This window comes from Aquila chrysaetos, chromosome 23 (genome assembly GCF_900496995.4).
Source record: "Aquila chrysaetos chrysaetos chromosome 23, bAquChr1.4, whole genome shotgun sequence".
Classification (NCBI taxonomy): Eukaryota; Metazoa; Chordata; class Aves; order Accipitriformes; family Accipitridae; genus Aquila; species Aquila chrysaetos.
Window position 1 is genome coordinate 16,427,509 of NC_044026.1, and position 13,214 is coordinate 16,440,722.

General features: G+C 38.4%; 1 protein-coding gene across 5 annotated transcripts in view; it reads left to right on the top strand.

Moving 5' to 3' along the window:
* TBL1X (transducin beta like 1 X-linked) overlaps positions 1–13,214 on the top strand; it is a 203,647-nt gene that overhangs the window by 56,760 nt on the left and 133,673 nt on the right. For 4 of the 5 annotated variants that reach the window (XM_041119497.1, XM_029999175.2, XM_029999174.2 and 1 more), the window contains one exon: positions 659–731. The exons of the other annotated variant lie outside the window; for it this stretch is intronic. The gene's annotated coding sequence lies outside the window, so the exon portion shown is untranslated. The remainder of the gene's footprint in view (positions 1–658; positions 732–13,214) is intronic. 5 annotated transcript variants of the gene reach the window in all.

Below are 13,214 nucleotides of genomic sequence, written 5' to 3' on the forward strand. Positions count from 1 at the left end.
ACTTTTGTGTCAGCAAAGCCACACTTATTTAATTGGAGCTCCATATGTCTGCAAAAATTGATTCCATATGGTTGAACAGCACATTTTGAAAATGTTTCTTTAATTCATACTAGTGCCAGGAGAAAGTAGAATAACTTTATTTTTTGAGCTCCTCCTTAACTAAGTGACAGTGCACCTGTACACAAACCTTCTTTCAGTTTTGAAAGTGGTAACTGAATAGGTAGGATTTTCTTGTCACGTGTTTACAGTTTCAAGGTAGCTTAAATCTGTGGCTAACAAAGCCTTAACTGTATTGCTGTCTGTTTGTACTCCTAAAAACAAGTGATGAAATATACCTAAATCATGCAATCCCACCTTCTACTAGGTTGAATTTACATGAGGCTTCTCACAGAAAACTCTTTCATTTAAAGTTGTGCTGAGTCTAAAAAAATATATATGTAGAACTGGTCAAATAAAACCCAGTCTTCTCGCAAGGGAAAAAAACTTTGAGTTTGCTTCTGGTTAAGCAAATTGATGGGAAATAATCCTGTTAGAAAAACTGGAGATCTGAATTTTCAAATTGCTGACAATTTGCAGCCGTAAGAGTTGATATAATCAAGAGATGAACTTATGAGGCGTTATGTAAATTGATTTTTTCTTTGTTTTTTATTGTGCACAGGTACCTAAGGATAAAACTGGCCTGAAGGGAAAATCTGGGGGAAACTGGGGAGCTTGACTGTTCTTGCACCTGAGTAAGTGAATGCTTAGCTGGAAATCAGATTTACAAAATGTTAAAACTGTTAAATATTTTTCAGCATCTCCATGCCTAATTGCAATCTGCAACTTGAGACAATACGTTGGCTTTTGAATTGAAAAGGACTAGAAGTATGAGGGCTAGCTAAAGGGAATGTTGTATAGAGCCTTCAGTGCTTTGCAGTACGTTTGCTTTTTATTGCTACCCTTAAAGCCTCCATAAAATTAAACATAGATTACATGTGGGGTTTCTTGGTATTTTGGTGTTTCGCCTTTTCAGTTATTTTCTTGAGACTAAGTTCTGAGTTCGAACAACCTCTCTGTTTCTTAAAGTTAAACTCTATCTTGCTGGTTTGTGATCATAATAAGGCGCTGAGATTCAGCAGGACTGAAGTCCTAAGAAGAGACCAGGTTAAGTTGTGAGGTCATCAGAGGGTGAAGGCTAGGAAGACGACCTCATGGTGGCCTAATATGGTTGTCTTGGAAAGGGTGAATGCTCATTTCATGTTGTTGGAGACAAAAGATATTGCCTTGGTTGGGTTTGCTTCCGTTAAAATAGTTGGATTAGCTTCCATTAATATAAGACGGGGGCAGCTTTTCTTCATCAGCTTTGACGGGGCATGTGGCAGACATCCCTCAGCATCTGAAGGTCCCCAGTCCCAAACCCAGCCTACACAGGTTTCTGAAAAGGCAGGAAGAATATTTTTCAGTTATCTACCTAGCTTCCTTTCCTGGCAATTCAAGCATTATTCTGGTTACAATAAATTATTTTACATGTCAAAAAGGTAGTTTGTTGTATTATTTAACATATTTATTTATTCATACATACTCATACATGAAATGCATGTAATATTAATGAGCAGATAAGTATAGTATAGCACAAAACTTCTTTCTACTGGTAACATACTTTTAATAATGAGCAAGTTAATTGAGTTTTCCAAAACAATTGCCAGAGCTGGAGCCTTTCTTCCTGCTGGCATTTACCATGCTAAAAGAATTATGTTTAGTTTTGGAAGGCTTCAGTAAGTTGAATATCCTTACTGGTATCTACATTAAATTTTACAAACTCTACTTATCATCTGAGAGTCTCTTGATTTAATCTGGTCTAAACTTGTTATCAGTGCATTTTATTCCAGATCTGTGCTGTGGTTTAATCATATTCTTGTACTGAATGCATGAACTTACAAATAGATACCTGTCACGTCACTGCGTAAAAAAGTGTATTTAATTTTGCCATAGTATTTACTGTGTTTATCACTTCGTGATAGAGTAGTAGACAAAAGTTTCTCATTGCTTTTGATATTAAAGAGAATTAAATATGTAATTTAAAAATATGCCAGGCTTTGTGAGCTATACACGCTTAAGACTTTCAGTTCATTCAGAAATGCATCGTGGCAGCATTTAGCATTATCATTCTTTGATTTGTAAGTTAGGTAGTGAATCACAAGTAATGCCTGAGCCTGCATTGTAACTAACTGGTTGCTTTCCTGTGTATTTGTAGTTCTCACTGAAGTTCTGGTTCCTGCAAATATCATGCACTCAGTGTGCATGGTTTTAGGAATTAGGTCTGTGGACTAGTGAACAGGTGTAAGGTTTATTAAAGGAGAGAAGTTCAGTATTCTTAAATGATAATGGCATGTTTTGAAATCAAAATTGGCTCAACAGCTCTGTTTTAAATCCAACAGGGACCTTTGAGAGAGGTTTTTGCCTTGTTTCTTTTAACTTCTATACTAACACGCAGCAAATGTTTTCATTTATTTCCTGTGTTATCAGTCCTACTCTGCATATTTTAGTCTATTGCTTTTGACAGTGATGAAAGAAAGGTATTTCCTGACCTTTTGTATTTTGGGTGCTACATAAGCTCAGCTGTTCATTTCGGGAATATTTTCTTTTCCTGTCTTGTTCCCGTTTCCTCATTTGGAAGGCAGCACTAGAAATTCCAGGTGCAACTGCAATCTTTTTGGAATTATAGTTTAAATTTTGTGCTTGTGTACATGAGACAGGAGCTTGCCCATGCAAAAGAAAGGTGGTCATTCTGCTGGGCTTGAAGATTTGTAGGTGTAGTGACTTCTGCCTTGACAAAAAGATATTGTGTCAGTGTTACGTTACTTTTTACTTGAAAATTGTCCTTAATTGTTGTTTGAGGAAGGCAGAAGTCAAGAACTATTGAACTGAGAGATGGGGATAATCCAATTAAATTGTGTAGTCTATATCTTTATGAATGTAGGATTGATCTGTACTCTAATTTAGGTGTTTTATCCAGTTTATTATTTGCCAGTTGTTGTAGTTACTGCATCACCTACAGATTTTCTCATCCAGACTTGAAATTGAGTGCCCTGGGGCAAGATTTTCTCAGTTAAGCATGGAAATGAACTGGCCTTGTTTTTGAGAGCATCTTGCATGTAGCAGTTTTTGGGCCTGGTGTTCTGGAAAGATCCACAAGTTTGTGCAAATCTACATCTGGGTTTGAAGCAAGATGAAACATATCCATGACACAACCCTCTGTGTACTGTGTTATGTTCTTTTGCAGTGATTGGTAGGTAATAGTCTGTACCGTATTTAGAGGCTGAAGTGAAGCCAACTGGCACTGTTGCTACAGCCAGCTGATACTGTAGGATGAAGCTCTTCAACTTCTTTTAGCAGTTAATTTCAGGGAGATTGTTATTATTTTTCTAAATCATAGTGTATGGTTTCTGACAGTTTTTAAAGATATCATGCTCTGCTGTTCATGGTCTAGAAGTGTCTGGGGATTTAAAACTCTACAGTATCTCTCTCAGAGATCAATTAAGTTTCTAATTAGAATTGTATCAACTTAGCATCTACTGAAATCTTGAAAAAGCTGATGTTTAATTAGAGACAATTCTAGAAGGTTTTTTAATCTTATGAGAAATTTTTGGTTGAGGATTTTTGGTTTTTTTATATTTTTGAGAGGGGTTCTTTGTTGTTTGGAAAGTGGTGTTTTAGTAATGGAAAGCTCCAGTAGCTGACATTTTAATAAAAAGGAACCAAACAAATTTATTTAAACAATTTTATTTATTAAAATAGCTTGTTCTCAGACAGCTAACAGAACTGTAGTTGCAACCCTCCCCCACGCTTGCTGTCTTTGAAAGACAACTTATTTTGATCAGACCTAAAATGTTGATGAAATTATATCTCCTTGTTTTGCCTGAAGCCAAGTGTCACAGCCTTTCATTGGTGTTTGGAAAGTAGTATATCACTAAATTTGAAAGGTACCAAAGTCCTGTGGTTGGCTTCAGCATTAAAATATATAGACACTTCTGCTTTATGAGGCTGTAAACCAGATCATTCATCACTAGTGGGGATCTGGAGGTAGACGTGGGCTTTTAAAGAACAATATGTTATATTACAAATTCCTTTGGAGGGGGAGTGTTTGTTTTTAGTGGAAGCCTATTATGGTGGTATTGTGCATGTAATAAATCATGTGCTTTGCCTAGGTTGGTGTTTTGTTTTTGTTTTTTTTTTTCCTTAAAGGTCTAAGACCATTCAAACATTTTGTCATAATAAGAATAACAAGAAGTATCTTCTCTGCAAACACAGAAGAGGGGGGAAAATGATTTTTTTTTTTTTTTTAAAGGTGTAATATTCTCACGATCTATATAAATAAATGATAGCGTGTCACACAATTCATGTGAACAGCAATGCAGCTGTATTGCTGTTGTCTGTCCAAATAACGAGAAATGAGAAGGAAAGAGGGGATGACAAGGGGGATATGTATTGGGGATTGGCATTGTGGTATGAATGAATTGATGCTGTGTTTTTATTGCGAGGGGGACTCATTATAGGAGGCTTCATCTGTTTGCTGCTCTTCGATATTTAGAGAGCATCTTTAGTGATCCTTTTTGCAAACCAGCTCATGCAGTAACTGGCAAAACAGAAGCAATTAGTGGTGTAATCTCAAAGGGAATCTCAAGCTTCACTTTAAGTGCAATGATTAAATCCACTAAAATGATAACCATTGCTGCCAAGAACTCCTGTAATTGGTCACTAATGTATTTTGTTGTAGCAGTCGATAACTACTGGATTTCGTGCATGTAATTAGTAACGCATACACGTTTGGTCAGTAAAATTGAAAATCCTAATAACCGAGGTTAGAGGGGGTGGGAAGGAACACAGAGCTGGAGAACTGAAATAGTGCTCTGTTGATAGTACCTAACTAGAACTGTATGCTTCAATAAAACAAGTGTCCTACTGTGCTGGAATACAAATGGGCTGTCTGTGGCAGGATATAGCAAAGACGTTTGGCAGAGAGGGATTTGAAAGCTTCTGGCATAATGTAATTGAATTGGCCATTTCTTTAAAGATACAGCAAATTGTTTTCTGCAGCATTCATCATCATAAGGAAGGTCAGACAGCTTGCCAAACATATGATATTCATAATAAAAAGTAAAACGGTGATGCTTATATTTAAACACAAATCATGTTATCATATTTGTAAAAGCTGTGGAAATGAATGGGAATATTTTTGGTGGTGCAGAGGCATTAGTAATCTAAGTAAGACTGTAATTCAAGAGGGGGAAAGCATATAGTCGGGGAAAAGACCCCCAAGGGAATTCGGCTAGTGAGCAACATATGATCCCCCTGACTTGAGAGGATAGTAGGTGTTTTGGCAGGAGTATTGCTGACTTTCTCTTCTGATCACTTAAGGGAAGATAAGCTTGTATGATGCTATTTTTTTCCCTTTTAAGAAAACAAAGGGAAAAATAACAAGAAGGACTTAAGGAAGTCTTTAAAAAGACTAAATCTAAACTGAAGCGTCGCTGGGTTTTGTTAGTCAGTTATGCTGTGACAGAACAAGATGATGCAACAACCTGTAGCGTATCTGAAACGTTCTATGAAATGCTCAGTGTTGGTACGCTGGGAAACCCCTCTCAAGTCACATCCAGAACACTGAACATAAATTGCATGATGTCAGGGGCTTTGGGCCACACAACGATGCCTCTGCAAATGAGTAGCTGTTAGCTTTTAGGTTCTAACACATTCAGGAGACTGGCATTTTGATTTCTTGCACCACTGCACCACTGATAGGGTTGGAAATGGGAATCAAAATAATTAGATTGGATATATAGATCCCAGCAAACCAGCCAAGAGAGCGGCTGGTCTGGGGAGGGCCGCTCTGAATTCTAAAATGTGCCAGTGCTTTTTTTATGAGAGGGCGAGGCCAGAAGCAGTAAACTAGAGTGTAGATGCTCACCATTTGTATTCAAAGCATGAAATAAAATAATTGAATATATGCTTCCTCTTATTAAAGTCTGTTAAAATCAGTAATAAAGTACATTAGCGTTATATTAAAAAGGGAGCACAAATTTTCAGGTAATATGTCTTAGTTACGGTATGCACAGTGTACAGATAGGCAGATTGGGAAGTGGTCTTTTACATCATTCGAGGCATTCCTCCGTGTTGATACAGGACTGTTCCCATCAGTGCATTTTCTGTTATTTTGCCCAGCAGTAGCTTTGCAGTATTCCCTATGGCAGTTTTTTCACAGGCCAACAGTTGTTCCCCTCCAAAAAGCCTTTCCTGCTAGTCACTCAATATTTTCCATTTAAAAAAAAAAAAAAACTTTCCATTTACTCCTTCTTCAGTTTCCATATCTGACAGAAAATGTCTTCCTTTTTCTGCTATGCAGATTCCCCCTTTAGATATTTGTAAACTATTACCCCACTTTCTCTTTGCCCCACTGTGCAATTTTTCAGCTGTACAAATTTATCTCTCAGTCTTTACTCAAAAGTCAGTTCTTCAAGTTTTTGCTTTTTAGAGACTTCCCCTTCATTTAACCAGGAGGTTCAGGAGTCCGGGTCCTCCTAAATTTATAGAGGATATATATGTTTTTTCTGTTAGCATGATTTCTGATGCTTTTCTTTGTTAAATTCTACTATGTAGCTTGCCTGCCCATAATATCTCCTGCTTCACTTACAGCTCAGTGCACTTTTTCCCTTCCTTTCCTTCCTTCCTTCCTTATTACTAATTATTTTTTTTTTGGTACCAAACTTGTTATATTTTGCATGTTCCCAAGTAATACCTCTTTGCTACTTTCCATTTGTATTTCTACATTTCCTTTTCATTGCATTAAATCCCAAGTCCTTCTTGTCTCTGGAACTTCTATCTAGTCAACGTTAAACGTCCAAAATAGCCTAAGTGGTTTGTGTGCACATCTGCGATGAGGAAAGCAGGGGATGCAGCATCTCCTGTGCTTTGAAGCCAGATGTCCAGGGCTGTGTCTCTGCTAATACTGTATGATAATAACATGTGCTTAAGTATTTGCCTAGTTTTGCAGAAGCCTGTCCTGCGTTCTGTCCCTAAAACACTGGCTGAATTCGTAAGCAAATCCAGCAGTTACTGGTTCCAGTTGTAGTCACTGGAAAAAGCTGTATTGAGCTGTTTCTGAACATCCTCGTTCTGAACTAAATACCAGCATTTTTCTCCAGTTTTCCTACTCCAGATCTCCAGGTGATTTTAGATGTTAGTTTTCTTACTGTGCTCTTCAGTTCATTATTTCACATTACACTACTCAATTGTAAAGATAGTGATAAGGAATAGCAAAGTGATGTCTTTTTGTTTTGATCTGTGCAAGCCCATAATATCTAGAGCTCCTTCAGAAGTTGTCATTTGTGTATCTTGAGGTGCACTGTGGCCATAGTGTACAGCTTGCACATAAGTCTACCATTCAGTGATACGATGTTTTGATGTAGGATTGCAAGACCAACAAATAAAAAGTGTATTTACTATCCATACAGAATGTATGATATTTATGTAGTATGGAGGGGCAGTGGAAGTGCAACGTGGAGGAGCAGTACTCATACCTGAAGCTCAAAGTGTTTAGACATATTGGAGAGAGAGTTTGGGAGTTCTGGAGGAGCTCATCTCTCTGGTCGGAAACTGATAAAATCCAATCTGTTTTGTCAAATAGAGACTGAAATTGTGAGTTGGTCATCATCTGGTAATAAGGGTGTAAAGTTTTATGATATGAGAAGGCTCTTTTGTTTGGAAGTTATGGAAATAAAAAGATGCATTGGAAATAAGCTAAAGGTAGAAGAATTCAAACAGGAAGCAGACTTTGTTATTCCCCCAATATTCATAGCTATTTTAAAGCTGGAAAATTGTTGAAATTGAGATGAGGAATTGTCCATTAGCTGAAATGTTTACATCCTGTTCAGATGAGTTTCTAAAATACAGATTTCTTTCAATGTTTCAAAGTTACATGTAATGCAAGAATTGCACGTTTGAGTTTCAAAACTTGTGTTATTGAGGAAACTCCGTTAGATAATGTACTGGTCTCTTTTTGTCTTCATGCTTATGAAGGTCTTCAGTTAAGGTTAGGGCTTTCATACATGCAGATTATTTAGCTGAGATGATGGTTGTATGTTTCTGGAGAACAGCTGCAACACAGTTGTTACTGTGCAAGAAACTGAAGGAATAGTTCAGTAATTTGTCCTGCTCCAAAAGTTACATTTATGATGCCTTCTGCCCAGTGCTGCTGTTACGGGAGTTAAAACATACAGCCCGCATAGGAGCCCAGTAAGGATTGACCGATGTTCAAAGTTTACTTAAATGCTTGGCACTGATGTTTTATATAGAGAATTTGGAAAAAAAATGTTATTTTGGTTTTTAGTAATTTTTTCCTTGACCTTTATCTGCAGTGAAATTGGCTGGCAGTATCACAGCCAGTCTAAATGCATCATTTTATTTATGGCAATAGTTCTACAGAAGAACAAATGGAGTCTGGGAGAAAAGGAGAAATGAAAGAATCTTAGCTTTTTTAGATTAATAACTTGCTGAATGTAAATGAATGCAAATGCCACTGACTTGAACAAAGAGATCAAATTAAATACCTTGCGCAGGTTCCATAATGTCTAAGAGGACTGCAACACTTGATCCCCCGTGTTTTGACTACTGCCATTCAGTCAATAGTATAGCAGTGTATTTTACAGAGGCTGTAAAAACAAGGCAGTGTGTTACACAGGTAGTATTTTCTTTACCTGTTAAGAGTGTTAAATGCTATTAAATATTTCCCATTCCAATGCATAAATAACCTTCTGTGATGTGAATTCGAGGTAATGGAAGCACCTTACATATTTCAGCACCACAGTATAGCGTTTTTATTGTTTAGGAGACCTGCAGGTGGCTTTAATCTTCCATTTTAAGTTACGAAAATCATATGATACAAACAGCAGGATGTGCCACATAGCTAACTTGATTGTGCTGTAACTCAGAACAAACAGGGCTGTTTCTTCCTTGTCAGGAAGACTTTTCTATGCTTGTTGTCTTATCCTTGGTTGTTGGAACCATGTTTATGTCCTTCTACAATAATCTTCTGAACTAATTATGCTTGGTGAATATCTTGCCCCTTGCAATTTATCACTCACTACCAGTACACATTATATGGGATGACTTCTTTTGCTGTACAACTAATGAACTCAGCTCTTCATTATTCTGTGTTGACTTTGCTTTTGAAGGCCATCTGAAAATAGGTAAAAGAATACTCAAATTCTTTTGCTTTTTCTGATCTCTTAGGGCAACGCTTAGAAACATGGTGAGTGGTCTCCTCTTGTGAGATACTGTACAGTCAAGGAAAATTTTAGATTCTTTCTGAACTGGTGGAGAAGTTTCATTTACACACAGACTTCATTGTCAAGAGATGCATATAGTTAGTTATTAAAAAAAAAAAACAACCAAAAAACATGGCTGTGTAGGACTCAATTTTACCAAAGGATGTGGAAAATGTTTTTCTATTTTTGAAACAAAACCCATTATTTTTATGTGATCTTAGGGGAATGTTTTTTTGAAACCTGCTTTGTTACTGTAGCAAGTTTTTTAGACTTTCAAAGCATTAGTTCTTAAATTAATAATAACCTTCTGCTACCTATGTATTGTTTCGAAAAATTAGGCTTGTTTAGGAAATGATAAGTGACAGCACTGATATCTTAGCTCCCTACCTTGGGAAGTGCTTCCCTTATTTTCCTTTTCCGTGCCCCTCTCCAGGAACAAAAGCAATACAAAAATGCAGATGTTGAAAGGCACGGAAATGTGTTTAAAGTATTTTCCTTCTGTCTTGGAACAATGGTTGCTGACAGCATAAGGCTTGCTTGCTTGTTAAAATTAGATTTGAATCATCAGTGTAATAGAAGTAGGAAATTGTAGGATGGAAGGATGCCAGGAAGCCTATCTATATCTGCCCTTTCAGTACGTGTAAGGTAGGCCCTGAATGACTTTAGCTGGCTCCTCAGTTGAGCAAGCTTGCCCTATATGACAAGTACTGGTTTAAGCATCCTTAAAACAAAATACTTTGTTCCTGGGCAAAAGCCATTTAGGTGGGATACCAAGAACAGACACAAGCACAACAATGCAAGGTGGCTGTTAAAACTTCAGCTTCCTAAGCGTGTGTTTCTTTTCGGTTCCTTACATCGCATTTCATTGGGCCCAAGCTCATTACCTCTCACCATTTTCCTGGACTAGGATAAAAAAAAATCTGTGTTTTGGGGCTTGGTTTATTGGATTCTATGGTTGTAAAAACACTGCGAAGTTTTCATGAGCTAGCTGTGAGTAAATCAGAGGGCGATGCCTGCTCTGAAGCTGCGTCAGACTCAGCATCATTCTGGCTTATTCTATTTCTCCTCAGCTGTTTTAAGGCAGTCCAGTACCCAGTTGCTTCCTTGCTGTAGTTATTATCCATTGCCTTTGCAGTAACCCAATCTATGGGAGACAGTGACCTCTCTATGCACCTTAAAACCATTCACAGAAATGGCTGTAATTCTGCTGATGCAGAGTGCAGCTGCCCATTTAAATCTCTTTTTCTTATAGAGGGGCTGGTTATGTCTCTGCTGTATACTGGCTTCTATTTCATTTCTGGTGCGGTCTTTACGCTATTTCCATAAGCAGCTTGGTTCCTGATTACTTCAGGGAGTGTTTTGCATGATATAATGGTAATTGATACCAGCTGAAGTGCTAAAGCTACCAGTCCCCTAATTTAAATTAGTGCCAGTTGGAGATGGGAGAGCCGAAAGCAGGATTGTGCATGGGAGAGGGCTCTACTTTTGGAAATTATTTCGTTTGCTGTCATAACAGAGTAGGAATTTTCTGACCTTCAAGTCATGCAGTTATTCTTGTCCTGGGTGGCAAAGTGGAATCAAAGTGGTTGTGAGGGGACGATCAAGGAGGAATTTTAGTTTAAGTGTTTAATGATGTTTAGTGCATTACTGTTCTCTTCATCAGTGCTATGAATGCAATCAGACATATTTTAAAATAAATCTACATAAATAACTGGCTTATAATAATGCAGCATTGATTTATATCTTTTTATATCATTTGTTTACATCTACTCCATTTAACACTCTAGTATGTATGTATGTATCCATCTATCTGTATATATCTGGAGTTTATATATATAATGTTTATTTATTTTATGAAGACATAAGCAGTTCTGCAGCTGGACTGTATTGTTTATAGGTATTATTTAATTGTTGGCAAATATTTGGAAGGCACAGGACCACCATAGTTTCATGAGACTGGTATAGCAAACTTGATTGTACCCAAGAGAAAATTTAAAGTGTTGCCTGAGCATGAGAGGCCACCTTGAGTTGACCTGCTTGTGTTTTGAGCTTATAGACTGCAATCCATACTCCTGCATGCGTACCAACTGGAAGAACAGTGGGTTATGTGGAAGATTTTGCTGGAAGTTACTGAAGTAATTGTGTTTGAAAAAAATGGATGGGGATTGATATAGGTTTTTTTCCTCAGAGTCCTTACAGGCCTGGTAGAATGATGTACTGTCAGGTAGGTTCAGGTCGCCCAGATGACAGTGGTTTGCACAGCTCCGCTGGTAGCTTGTTCTGCCCTCTAAGATGTTTCCAGAAATGTAACTCAAGTTTTCTTTTCTGTACAGTGAGTCCATTATTTATTGTTGTATCTTTGCTGATGAACTTCATTGCTTGTCCTCTTTGTGGTATCCTGTGTCATATTTGTAGGTAGTTGTTTGCCACGTTTCTCAAGACAAGGTCAAGAGCCATTCCCTTAAATAGCCCAGATACTTGTGTTGGGTAGAGCCTTTTTCTAAGCATTCTTCCTATTTGTCTTGCAGGTGTTTATAAAAGTATGTAAGTCCGACCTAGAATATTAAGGGTTTTGTGGCCTTACTACTTACATTCTAGTTCAACTCAGTGCATTGTGATATTGCATACACTCTTAATCATACTGTTAGCCAGTATCATCTTTAAACATATTCCATGTCCCCTGGGTGTCTACCTACCATCTGTTACTTTATCCCATTAGATTTCCACCAGATTTCCCATTTTCTCTCCGGCATACTGTGCTGAAAAAACCCTCCTTATAGTTTCCCTTATTGATCTCCCAGTTTAGTCTTAATTACACAGCTAATCAGATTGTGGTGACTTTTTCTATTTCTCACCTCCCTGCGCTTTCCAATTTGACCAAAAGCATATACCGGCAGCTGATTCTTTTCATTTCTGCACATGGGTATTTATGCGCATGCAGGGTGAGTATACAAGATTGTTCTAAACACTGTTTTCTGTTGCATTCACCTTGCGTGGTAGGTATAAAGACTGATGTGGGGCCCAGTTCTTCACAACTTCAGCAGCCTTGGCCTCTGCTTCCTCCTGTGGGCCAAGGGAATCCAAGTCTTTGCAGTTGACCTGAGCGGTTCCAAATGCAGCAGCTCCAGAAAGGCCTGTCCTGCTCTCCCTCCCCTTCCCCTTGACCTGTGCTCCCGCTCCCTGGGCGCTGTTGGCCCTGTCGTCATGCCACTGCGCAGTGCTGAAAAATGGTTTTATTTGCGAGGTGAGCTTCCAGTCAGATCGACAGTCTGATCCAGCCCCTGTCCCCGACACATGGGAACGGCAGGGTCTTAAATAAGCTTAGGCTGGCTATTAATACACAACGCTGAGTCACTGCTGAAACGCTTTACTTTGCTGTGCACCTTTTTAAAGCAAACTATTGCCAGATCCGGTCTGCCTAGAACGGGGCTATAAATCGCCGTCCTGGGCCATTGAATGACAAGCGGCTCAGCCGTTTGTGCGGAGAGGCGAGGTAGGCGTGCATGGAGTATTACCTCAGTGGGTGTCTGCAGCCACCGTGCCTCTGCTTGAGATCACCGCCCAAATAAAAACCTGGGGAAATGCCCTCCAGTCAGAGAAAGAAATTTAGTATTCTGGGAAGATGTGTGAGAATTATTTACAAACACTGGTGGTCTTATCAGCGGATGACTGATGTCAATAAACTCTCTCATGATGTTGTTGTTGTTGTTATAGAAATACCTCAGCAGGCTGGAGCTTGGACCTGGTGACAGTTCCAAACAACTGAGAGAGCATCTTTACTGTTAATTGACATTAACTGACATTCCTGCATTGGGGACCATTGTTTTATAGGGCGGGATGGGGTGCATTCATTCATTCACTGCTCATTTTTTGTATTGCTGGACAAAAGCTTGCCTGATAAAACTGCATGTTTTC